The sequence below is a fragment of the Acipenser ruthenus genome, chromosome 1 (genome assembly GCF_902713425.1).
Source record: "Acipenser ruthenus chromosome 1, fAciRut3.2 maternal haplotype, whole genome shotgun sequence".
NCBI classification, from domain to species: Eukaryota; Metazoa; Chordata; class Actinopteri; order Acipenseriformes; family Acipenseridae; genus Acipenser; species Acipenser ruthenus.
Window position 1 is genome coordinate 71,229,014 of NC_081189.1, and position 13,517 is coordinate 71,242,530.

Below are 13,517 nucleotides of genomic sequence, written 5' to 3' on the forward strand. Positions count from 1 at the left end.
ACAAACCAGGAACAAAGGCAGGACTAGAGGTCCCTGAACTAATGAGAAAGCTTTATTACATTGTTTAGCAAATCAGTGAAGTAAGAGGGCTTGCGGAAATAACTACAACTTGAAGTAGCCTTCAACAGTAAATAAGCAACAAAATCTGATTAATGAAGACAAACTCTGATTAATGAAGACAAACTTTTAAAAAAATGAGCTGAGTAATAAATATACAGATGTACATAGATGATCTGCTATAGGAACTTTAAATTCTGAAAACACAATCTAGCCAATGCTATTAAAAATAAAGAATACATAATGATAAAGTGTTAGGAGAAAATATATTGATCACCAATTCAAATCAATCTACTGACACTTTACCACAGGTACCTTGAACATCCCTTCAACTTCAAGGTACCTTGAAGCATTTTCTTAATCTGACAATGTGACCATTGTTTGGACTGGAAGCAACCAGCCTTCGCTTGTTTGGGTAGGTGCTACACAGTGTTTTTAGTGTGTCTTTGCCTGTGGAGCATGTGACTGTATGCAGTGAGAACCTGTAGGAGTGTGGCCCTATTGCTCAGCCCTGTGTGTCCTCAAGGACACTCTTGTAAAGTGAGATCTTAACATTGTAGAATTGTAGGTTTTACTTTCCTGTTTCTATTTGAATTGCTTATTTCCAAATAGAAATATGTAAATGTATTATTATTATTATTATTATTATTATTATTATTATTATTATTATTATTATTATTATTATTATTATTATTATTATTTATTTCTTAGCAGACGCCCTTATCCAGGGCGACTTACAATTGTTACAAGATATCACATTATTTTTACATACAATTACCCATTTATACAGTTGGGTTTTTACTGGAGCAATCTAGGTAAAGTACCTTGCTCAAGGGTACAGCAGCAGTGTCCCCCCACCTGGGATTGAACCCACGACCCTCCGGTCCAGTCCAGAGCCCCAACCACTACTCCACACTGCTGCCCACTGTATATATATGTATATAGTGTATGAAGAAAAAAAACCAATATGGTGTAGGATGCAACAGTATTTACTTTTTCCTTGCTTTTTTGTAATTTCTACAGTGAACAAATTGGTTTGCGACAGAAATAAGGGATTTCATCATTGGGACTGAGAATCTTTTTTCTGTAATAATCCATTCCAGGGGATAGCTGAAGTGCTAGTATTGCTAAAAACCTGATCTGTCCCAAAATTCATTATATTTGCTTTTTTACCAATTTATCAGGCTGAAAGTACAACCAGAATGCTAAATAAACAGAATGTTGAACCCCACCGCGTTGCCTTGTCTCTGAATTGTCACCAGTAAGGACAGTTTGGTTTACTTTTCTAACCCACTGGAGAATACATGGTTAAACATCAACTATTGCTAGCTTGAGATGTGAAGGCAATTCACAAATTACAGAGACATCTTTTTTTGCTGTTAGGCATATATATATATATATATATATAATTTGTTTATTTAGCAGACGCCTTTATCCAAGTCGACTTACAGAGACTAGGGTGTGTGAACTATGCATCAGCTGCAGAGTCACAACTACGTCTCACCCGAAAGACAGAGCACAAGGAGGTTAAGTGACTTGCTCAGGGTCACACAATGAGTCAGTGGCTGAGGTGGGATTTGAACCGGGGACTTCCTGGTTACAAGCCCATTTCTTTAACCACTGGACCACACAGCCTCCCCATATATATATATATATATATATATATGTAAACCTACTGACATGCACCAGTATTTACACATGTCCTCTGCACATCCGATACACACTAAAAGGGCAATCCCAAAGGGTCTCGGAATAAGAATACGAAGAATATGCTCAAAAGAAAGTGACTATGTAAAACAAAGAAATGTATTAAAAACAAATCTTAAAAAATGAGGATACAAAGAAAGAATTATAGAGACGGAGTTAAGAAAAGTGGATAAACTAAAAAGAGATGATCTACTAGATTATAAAAATAGAGATAAAAATTCAAAAGAGTCCCATTAATAATGACTTACTCTAAACTTTTGCCCAATATTTCTAAAATAGTTTGGAAACACTTGCGGATTCTACATAATTCAGAAAAATTAAAAAAAGTATTTCTTAAGGCCCCAGTTGTAGCATTCAAAAGAGAAGCTAATTTAGGTGATATTTTAGTTCACAGTAAACATAAAAGAATAATTGACAAAATAGGTTCTACGAACATGTGCACTAGTAGATGTAAAGTGTGTAAATACATAGACAAAAGTAAAAATATAATTAAACATAAGAACACCACATATCCACTAAAAACTAATACCTACTGTAAAAATAGCAATGTTGTTTATGGAATAGCCTGTGAAAAATGTGATGAAATCAAATATGTTGGAGAGACTGGAACTACTTTATATAAAAGAATTCAGAACCACCTTTCATTAATTAGAAATAAAAAAATGAATGAACCAATAGTACAGCACTTCACCAGTCAGGGACATGACATAAATTATGTCAAGTTTGTAGTATTAGAACAGCTCAAATTAGACAATGCGACATATAGAAGAATAAAAGAAAGTAAATGGATAAATAGACTGAACACGATTATGCCAGCGGGACTCAACAGAAAAGAATGAACTAATTAACTTCAATAAATATATAACATTTAAATAAATAAACAAAATTCATTCAAACGTTGTGCATACTGATGTGCTGAGGAGGCCAAATCTAGGCTGATCCTCAGAGCCAGCATTGCATGATATAATAAAAATATAAGTTTATATAAAGTAGTGTTAATTAGAATTAATACAGATTCAAAGATAGAAGTAAAAATGATGTCACAATATATAGAACACCATTACATCATGTAAGAATAAATCATGGATTTGAATGTAAACAATAACAAGTAGTTGTCATGCCGTCAAAAACCTATAAATACCTCCAATGTTTTGATTCAAACACAGGCTCCCTTGAGAAAGATATGTACAACATATCGAAACGTTGGGCAGCTGGCTCTTTGAGCTAAAATATATATATATGTATATGTATATGTTAGCTCAGAGAGCCAGCTGCCCAACGTTTTGATATGTTGTACATATGTTTGGTGTGGGTACCCACCAATAACATACACAAATGACCCACTACAAGTATGGTGGGAATGATAAACGTACATGTTTAAAGTCCTTTGTAATGTGAGTGCTTGACAGATCTCGGTGCAGAGACTTCAGGAGACATGATATGCAAATTTGTATTTCAGTGCCTGTTGTGTTGATTGTTTGTGATTTGCACCAAGAACCAGGCTAAGGTCATGAGAACTCAATTATTCCCTCATCAGAGGTGAATGTCAGTCCCAAGAAAGGGAATTCCCACCTTCGGACTAATTCAGTCCTCTAAGGGTGTCAATGGCCAATCACTTTATTATAAGAGGGCCAAGCCAAAGTGTTAGAGTTGGGCGGGGTAGCTTAACGGCTCTCATCATTGACAATGATGTAACCTGTCGGTGCCTCAGGCAAAACAACTAATTAATTCCTAGAACAGTAGAAAGGCATGGAAGTTCTGTACATGAAAACAGTATGTTTCAATATGTAAGTTATGTTAGATAGCACGTAATACAACACTGTGAAACAGCGGTTTCCTTACAGTAGCAATGATAGCAACATCTTTGTTTTCTGTTAATGCTGTGAATACAAATTCACAATGAATTCCAAGACAATTATCATAGAAATACCAATTGTTTCTTTAGTATGGGAATGTTAAGTTTTAGATTTTGCTTTTGTCCAGATACCTCCGTAGGTCAGCTTAAAGTATTACCCAGTTTCTTACTTGGAAGGATAGCAGATAAAATAACCTGTGCAAAAAATAACCTTTTCCAAACATCTTAGTTCACATGTTCAGTTGTTATGGGTATACCTTGCAGCTATCCTCCAAGTCCTCTTAGAACAGAGAGTATTTATAGACAACAGGAACATGTTTTGTTTTCAAAAGGCCCACCTAGGTGTCTTGTTACTGTCTCAGAAGAATAGACACTAACTGTTGTCTTTGGAAGCTGATCAGACTTTCAATTGGAGGACCTGCTTTTATTTCAGAAGACATTTTCCCAATGCATCACTCTTTGAATACCACCCCCCCCCCCCCCCCCCTCCCCCCCCCCCCCCCCCCCCCCCGTGCATTAGACTACTACTCTATATTAGACAACTGCTGTATATTCATACTTTCAAACTGGGAAACTGGGGCAGATACTTATTTCGGTAGCTTATCATTGTTCAAATCAGTGGAGAAAACATTTGGTTGTTTGCCTTAATGAGTGAGCGATTATAGAAGTATGAAACTGATTTGATAAAGGCAAACACAAATAATGTCATGGCTGAAAAACCTTAATATGGACAAGAAGATAGAGCTATGAAGAAAATAATTGTGTGTGATGCTTGCAGTGGGAGTAGGCTGAAACAGCAGTTACAAATCAAATGGTAGTACAAATATGTAATATCGTTATTTATGTGTCTATTGAATGTTTATTATTGTATGATTACATATTTAGAAACATTAGTTGTTTAATGTTTTAAAGGTGAAGTATTATTTGTGTTGAGCGGTGCAAAAATGTGTTTCCTGTTTTTAATAAGAGTGGAACAATGGTGGACAGGTATAATATTAGTGCAGGACATTGCTTATAAGAAAAGCAAGGCAGTCCTTTATTCCAAGCTGAATGCAGCGCACTCCAGTCTCTTTAAACACTGCACCCAATAATAATGAGCTTCCTTTGGAGAGCCAGACCAGTGACCACATAATGGAACAGTATCTCTTCAGGGCTCAGAAGCTGTTTTTTTGTTACTGCATCTTGTAAAGACCTTTGTGATGGTGGTCCACTATGAAAGGCGCTATATAAAATAAAGATTGATTGATTGATTAACTAATTTACATACCGCTTCCAGTCCTGAGACGCCTTACACAGACAACATCCATCAGGCGGCGCATTGTGCAGTCTATCCGTGCTCGTTACACTATGTGTATCGTCCTATACAACCCCTCCTTAAATTACTGCAAACTTCCTACTATAAAAATGCACCATGTTTACTAATTCTAAATCTCGCAAAGTGTACTGTACTATGGGTGAGGGTCTTTTTAATTATGGTGGACAAAATGTACTTAAAAAGAAGTGTGGGTGTTACACTGGTGACGAGTGATCTGAATATCTTGCAATGTAAAACAACATAAATAATCGAAAGGGCTATCAAAGCTTCATGTGATTCAATTCAATGACAGTTGAGGGGTGTTTGTTGAAAGTGTTTGTTTCCCTTTAACTGTACTTCCCTTATGACGCTGAAAACGTGACCCTGCCACTGCAGGGTGGAGCCGGAGACAACACTATTACCTGTGTCAGCTGTGTCAGTCGGTTCTTTGGTGTATGCGCAGGCGCGGTTGCCACAGCTTGCTACTTCTTTTTCCATCCTTGCATGTCTAAGGAGCGCCGCAGTATTGGAGGACATCTCAGCTGGAAGACGGGGGAATAAGGAATATACACATATTAAAACCGATGTTAATTACTTCGATCTGCATGGAGAAAAACAAGGATACTTTCATGTTTCCACACATGAGCCTCCGGACTGGTATGATTACCATATATAATCTATCTGTCTCTATATATCTGTCTATATATATATATATATATATATATATATATATATATATATATATATATATATATATATATATATATATAATGTAAATTAATTAAGAAGGTACAGCTGAAAAATACATTGATATGACGTGATTTGGGTCAACCATTGTAAAGTGCTGTACTATCATTTAACCTATAAAGTTGTATGTATTGAAGTTTTGTCTGACTGTAGTATTATGGGATGAGGAAAATAATAATTGCGGTGTGTGTTTGTCGGAAAACTACAGATATTCCCATTGATAGCTTTAAACAAGTTTTCGGTTTATTAAAAATAATGTATTGTCTTTGGTTTTTATTTAGCCTAAATGTAGAAGCGTGTAATTATACCAGATTTAAATCATAGGACCCTGGAAATTCCAATATCGAATGGGTTAGTGTGTAGCTGAAAAAAATAAACGAACCTAGATCTATTATAATGAATTAAAGCTGGTATTCGTTTAATTAATGATTTGACCATTATTTTATAATACTGCATAATAATGCAATTCCCTGGACTGTATTACCCTTTTTGCTATTTCTGTTTTACAATAACGTGCTGTACAAGTGTGCAGCATATGAATGCATATTAGTTGTTTTTTTTTAAAAAAAAATGATAAAAGCATAGCCAAACCTTTGACTCAAATGACCACGTCCTTAGGAAAATAGCTTGCATAAGCATTTTTATGTGTGTGTTTTAGATGTGTAGGTGCTGTTATCTTAACATTATAAAAATGAGTTGGAGGTTATTGATAGGAACCCATTATTTAGTCATATGTGCCAGTACTTCTATTGCACAGATTTTATTGTGTTGATTAATTGCGTCTTGTTTTTTTCTTGTTGTGTTACACCCTTGGTTGCCGCGTTCTGAAGTAAAAACATTTAAATGATATAGAGGCTAATTCTTCGGTCAAGAAAGAAGGAAATAAACTCAGCCCAGTCGGGTGATTGTTGTGGTGTTAAACTGGTCATAAAAAAATGCTGTGAAGTTGTCTCAGACCAGTAATTAGAAGCCTTCTCAGTCAAGACAAATAGAATTTGCTTCTGTGAAACCAGCATCGCAACCTGTGGCGTCTCCGGCTGTTGCTGCAGCATTGACATAGAAACGACTAGTGGGCGCTAAAGTGCCGCTTCTCCGTTGTTTGCGAAAATAAATGAGTGACTAAACTTGATAAAGCGATGTAATCAATTACAGTAGGATAGTGGACATACTAAGCTTTTTATGTATGGAAAATCTCTCCGGTTAGAAGTGTGGGAGTGTCCAGAAGCATGTATACTGCCACCACTCAGTTATTCTTTGTGCTGCACGTGTTACTGCTGGAACACTGATCAAGCCTCTATAGTTATACACTCCATACCCTGAAGTAATTTTTGTAATATGCTGTACTGTGATTGTATGTGATCTGTACATTTACTGATATAGGCCTACCGCATGGACAAAATGTGCATTTAAAAACATTATTTATCGCATGTGAACTTGGTTGTTCCAAAGTTATGCAACACAATGTTTTGCTCCCTATGCCACCTGTCATAAAATACCGAAATACGGATGTATTTGTTGAATAATATCTTAATATATTTGAAAAATAAAGGACTTAGAGTAGAGTGCCGGATGCGCCCTATAGTCTGGACGTCGCGAGTTCGAGTCCAGGCTATTCCACAGCCGACCGTCGACTGGAGCTCCCAGGGGGTGGTGCACAATTGGCCAAGCGCTGCCCGGGGGGAACAATGGTTAGGTCGGCCAGGGTGTCCTCAGCTCACCGCGCACCACTGACCCCTGTAGTCTGGCCGGGCGCCTGCAGGCTTGCCTGTAAGCTGCCCGAGAGCTGCGGTGTCCTCCGACGCTGTAGCTCTTGGGTGGCTGCGTGGTGAGTCCGCAGTGTGAAAAAAAGCGGTCGGCTGACGGCACACGCTTCGGAGGACAGTGTGTGTTCATCTTCGCCCTCCCGAGTCAGCGCAGGGGTGGTAGCGGTGAGCTGAGCATAATAAAATAATTGTCCATTCAAAATTGGGAGAAAATAATAAAAATATTTGGCAACGACTAAATTTATTAAAAAAAAAAAAAAAAAAAATCTAATAACCTCAAGGGCAGATAGGTGTGCTATTAATTGGCAGGAATCTTAAAGAGCATCCAGAACACTGCTTTATTGTTAGTGTAAAGTACTGTACAAAAACATGTTGATTTTTAATCCTGCCTTTCTGCTCAAATGGTGATCCGTACAGGAAACCACTGTAATTGAATCCAGAGCAACTGGGCCAGCGTGTGACTGAAAGGTGACTCAGAAAGCTTCATTTTCATATGTGTTTCAGATTTCTCTGCAGCCTGCTGTGACTGGTGTGCCCCTGTTTAGACACTACTGAGCACCAGTTACCAACAATGGGGAATACTTATGTGTCTATTTTTGGGCTGCCGCGTTTATAATGTTGAATAATCTACGATATTTGCAAGTAACAGATGATTGTTTATAAAGTCTTAATAGAGGTGTGAGCATGCATACAGGATAACTTTTACTGGAGCAGGCAACAGTGTAAACTTGAAGTATCTTATGGCACTGCAACGTTGCGTGTTGCTTGCTGTATGATTGCATTGCAAGAATGAGTGCATGGTTTTGTGTATGCACAGCAGGCTTTATCAGGTTGTGGGGCCTGCCCATGTAATAGCAAGGGACCAGATGCTGTGTGTGTAGTCCACAAGAGCTGTGAAATCATGCCCATCCTTGTATCTGGCTCCACAGCCCCATCCATATATATACTGAATGCCAACCTGCTTTGTCCTTAACAGATGTCTATGATGTACCCTGGATATGTACATAAAATGCCAACCATCTCCCCTCTGTCATGCATTCACTATGATTTTACTTTGCCATGCCTTTACCAGAGTATATTGCTGTTAACATACAGAGGTTGATTGGTCTAAATGATAGTGTCTTCATGATTTCAGCTTTGTCTGGTGAGTTTCAAGGACTGCAGTGGATGAGATCTGTGACCCAGTTTTGGCTTGCTCAGCAGTGTGAATCCCTGAAATTGGGTTAATTGCCAGTGTAGACACTTCCCATTTGGTGCAACTGTCTGAGATCTGAGAAAGGAGACCATTGGAATCATTTGTATTCAGCACCTGTGACACGGTGTGTGTTATATATATATTACTATATTTAATTGTATTAAATAAATGCCATTCTAAGGGGCTCTTGAGTGGTGCTTCTGGTAAAGGTGCTCCGCATGGAGTGCAGGATGCGCTCTATAGTCTGGACGTCGCCGGTTCGAGCCCAGGCTATTCCACAGCCGACCGTGGACGGGAGCTCCCAGGGGGCGGTGCACAATTGGCCAAGCGTCGCCCGGGGGGGGGGGGGAGGTCTAGGTCGGCCAGGGTGTCCTCGGCTCACTGTGCACCAGTGACCCCTGTAGTCTGACCGGGCGCCTGCGGGCTTGCCTGTAAGATGCCCGAGAGCTGTGTTGTCCTCCGACGCTGTAGCTCTTGGGTGGCAGCATGGTGAGTCCGCAGTGTGAAAAAAGCGGTCGGCTGACGGCACACGCTTCGGAGGATAGCATGTGTTCGTCTTCGCCCCTCCCGAGTCAGCGCAGGGGTGGTAGCGGTGAGCTGAGCTTCAAAAATAATAATTGGCCATTCCAAATTGGGAGAAAATAATAAAAAAATAATTGGCAACTAAATTTATAAAAAAAAATAATAATAATAAAAAATAAATACCATTCTGTAATCCATTATAAAAAATGTCTCCCTGCTGGTGTATCTTGGAAAAGGAAGATCATTTTTTCGTCTAGCAAATTCAGTTACCAAAGAAAGAAAAAGAAACCCCTTTTTGCACATAGTGTAGATGTCTTTTAACTTGATCTACCCTTATAAAGGCCTACCAAAGTATGCTTTTACCATGGTAACATTTTATAAAGGCAATCTGAATACTTCCATTACTATTTAAATCATTATAATAGGACCCTCCTTGGTGTTTCAGATACCAAAGAGACTTGTATGAACTGGTAGCATTTTCATTGCAGTGGCTTTGTGATCCACTGCTGTTTAGGTCAATTGAAATGACCTCAAGGACAGCAATTCTTCAGGTTATAGTAGGAAACTGCTGACCAGAGGGGAAAGAAAAGTGACCAACAATGAACTCGCCATCAGTCACCTTCGGGCTGAAGTCTCTCACTGTACTGTAGTACTCGTTATCAGGACTCATAGTAACATAAACATTCAGGAAAATAGGAAACTTTATTTCTATGTGTGTGTGGTGTGTTAATGTTGGTGTATAGAGATGGCTGCACGGGAAATAAATGGGTGTGTGTAGCACGAGTTATTTAAAATGTATAATTGTATTTAGGCATGGGATTGCACATCACTTCACGTGCATTTAAAGTATATAATATGTGAGCACAAGGTTGCACATAATTAATTCACGTGCTGGGATTCAAGTGAATAATTAATTAGTAATTGAATCCCAGCACAACAGTATATATAGATGCACGTTTTACTCACTCGGGGTTGGGTGTTCGGTGAGTGGGGAACGGGAGAGAGAGGAGGAGAAATAAAGTTAAAGTTTAATATCAATTGCTATTGCGTGCTGGTAGGACCAGCACGATACTTGTTTATTTAAACTCACCGTGTTTGTTTGTGTGTCTGTCCGTGCACCGTTTGTTAAGTGTTAGTCCGTTTTGTTTGTCTATTTATTTTGGCGTAAAGTGCCGTGTCCTGTCTTCTGTTTGTTTAAACCTTTTATTTATAATAAACTGTGCAACAGCGCTTTCATCATTTCACCTCATCTGTCCTGTCTCTGTGTATTCATTTCCTGGTTCTGACGTCACCACTCAGCCAGCCGTGTGACAGTGTGTAATAGCCTTTTATTGTCCAACAAGTTCAGGCAGGTTGGTGTGATCTACAAGAGTAAAATCAAAGAGAATGAAGACAGATGTCATCTCTTGTCAATGAGGATATTTTAAAAGCAATATGATTTTGATATTCTTGTATTGGAAACAGACATAAGGAATGCATTTCTTTTTTGTCAAATACTTGGCTGTGACTACACTGCATCTGACAGTCCTAGCACCAGTACAGTTTTGTATGCAACATGGAAAAACATTTTGCATTTTATTTTCCTAAAATGGGGACATGCTGCTGCATTTAAAATTAAAATCCGGGGGGGATTATAAGTCATCAAGGCATTTGTTCATTGCACGTGGTAGTTTTTATTTTAGCAGTAATAATGAATTCCTGCTTCAGTTTTAACATAGTTACTGATCATTTACTCAAAAGTAACATTTTACATACAGTAAAATGTAATATGGCATTACATGTAGTACTTCAGAATCTGCTTGGCAAAATAAATACATGAAAAATGTATTCGAGGAACCTTGGCAATAGAGGGATGTGCTCCAACTGCAGAATAAAGAGTTTGTGTGCCCACATAAAGACAAGCATATAGTACAGAGATCTATTAGAATAGTTTCAGCTCTGGTTCTTGGTTTAATATCTTCACTGAATATAAAACAGCAGATATAATATATGAAAATCTACAAATTAAAACTCTGGAGAGAAAATGAATATTGATTTTTGTATTGAAGTCTACTGCTATAGACTACTTGTATGCATATACTTTGTGTCCTCAAATGGGTGAGTGAATAGGTAGTGCAGTGGTGCTGTTATAGCGGGCCTTTCACCTCAGTGTAGCTTTCCATAGACATGAACAGTATTCCACCACACAACGGGCAATGGGAACCTTTTTTAAGACTCAGAAGTAAGTTATGTCTATAGATTGGATTGGCATGGAGACTAATCTACTCCCTCGTTGTATTCTACACTCTGCAACTTTTAATAGCAATATTGCTGGCAATATTACCAGCAGTTTCATGTAAATACAATATGTTCCTCTCCAAGGATGCTGCTGCTTTAGCGATTCTACTGTATTGACGATAGCGGCGATGAAACAGAAAAGAAAACAAAAAAAAGAGAAGAAAAGTTTGGACAACAGGATACCTGTCTGCAAAAAACAGACGGGAACAGGGGGTGTACAAAAATCTCATGAAAGAACTGGCCCTCAAAACCAAACATTCCTACTGTAGATGTTTTGAGGAGCTTTTTATAGATAGCACCACTGCATCTCTCCTTCAGAACGGCTGCCAGGACCTTTTGCGTTTATTAGCAACAGGTTATTAAAATAGAGGATAGCCACGCTGAAAGTGAGTGCCTATCTGTGAAGCAGTGAAAGAGCCCAGAGTGAGTCGGAAGAATAGAGAACGAGAGCGTGAGAAGTGAGAGTGTTGGAGGAAAGAAAGAGAAGAGGAAAGTGAGAGGAAGAGCAGAGACAGCGAGGGAGTTATTTTTATTTACTGATTGGGTGTGAACCCCGGCCCAAACAGGAAGTCACTGTTATTTTATTTAGTGCAGTTATTAAAAGCAGCAAATTTGGAATCCCATCTGGTCTCCCTGAGTCTTGTTTCACTTCCAACACAGTGGTTCATTACAATATATTTATACATAATATATATAAAAGTGAAAAGGGAGGGCAGCAAAATTTCGTTTGCCTAGGGCGGCAAAAATCCTTGCGCCGGACCTGCCTCCAGGGCAGGCTAGAGGCAGACCCACGGGGCAGTTTGGAGACACTCACATTGCCTTAATGCTAGCCCTGCTGTGTGTGGGAAAAAAGGAGGACACTGGTTTCCAGCGCTGTCAATCCAGCATGAACACCAAGAAAAGAAAAGTGAATTCAGAATGGAACTCATCATAGCCTGAAGGCACAAGCAGCTCAAAGAGTTTAAAGCAGTGTGGGAGGGCTAGGGCTGCAACCTTGATGACTTCAAGGCAAGAGCTGGACCCCCAGCAGATTACATAATACAGATTTGCACAGAGTGACGCTCGCATTCTAAGTGTGAGAATGAGTGGAATGGCCCTTTGGTTTTAGTTGTTTGGATGCATACCCAGTACCGACTGTCTGAAAAGCATTTAACCTTTCCTTTCCTTTTATTTTGTAACTTATTTAAATAAGCCGGAACCAAAGCTGCTGAAGCCATACTGTGTGATAATGTGACTGCTTGGCTAATGGTAAATTACTTATTTGTGCACACTACAAAACCACCACTATTCTGCATTCAGGCATTAGGATCGACTATTGTTGTAAGTTAGGAGTGAATTTGCATATAGTAATGCAACTGGCTATGCCCCATTTATTTTTTAATTTGTCATGGTTTTGACAGGATGACATGTTGGTTCTTCCAGTTGTTCTCTTCCTTCAATAACACAACCAAACAATAAAACACACAATAATAAAACCATCTTAGTCCAGTTGACAGCATTTTGGCTTCATTTTTTTTTTACAGAAAGATAAAACTGGACTAATACATCTGTAGTTTTTCTCAGTGTTTATATCACCTTAATGCTATGCACTATGTGGACAATTTGTATTGTGATTCACAGAATCTTAATTATCTGCTTAACCCTGCCTGAAAGAATGAAGGATGTCAGGTGCTGACAGTATCTTTATTAAAGCTGGCAATAATGACTGCTTGCAAAGTTCATGTAGCAGCACCACCCTTTCACCCTTTTACCCTTTTGTATGATTTTTAACATCTTTCATTCATGTTTTTTACTGGATCTTAAATTTTATTTTCATTTGGGTGAAGACTGAAACAAAAATGAAACAAAAATGCAAGATGGCTCTGTTTGTTTATTCACCATGGGAATTAAATTAAATGACATTTAAAGGATTTCTCAAAGGGAATTGTATTTTGTACACTGTTCATAAATAACTCCATTGTAATTTACAGTTCATGCAAGCTTGTATTATCTCTCTCTCTCTGTAGCAGCTGTGAGTCTGCTGAACAGGTGCAGCATTGTGTTTGCTTTACTGGTTTAACAGTGTAAAGCATGAAAATGACAATTGGAGGGGCATACAAT

At 38.5% G+C, this 13,517-nt stretch overlaps 1 protein-coding gene across 3 annotated transcripts in view; it reads left to right on the forward strand.

Moving 5' to 3' along the window:
* LOC117421482 (FH2 domain-containing protein 1-like) overlaps nucleotides 1-13,517 on the forward strand; it is a 43,329-nt gene that overhangs the window by 5,141 nt on the left and 24,671 nt on the right. The window contains exon 1 of one of the 3 annotated variants that reach the window (XM_034035950.3): nucleotides 5,253-5,570. The exons of the other annotated variants lie outside the window; for them this stretch is intronic. The gene's annotated coding sequence lies outside the window, so the exon portion shown is untranslated. Of the gene's footprint in view, nucleotides 1-5,252; nucleotides 5,571-13,517 lie in introns of those variants that run through there. 3 annotated transcript variants of the gene reach the window in all.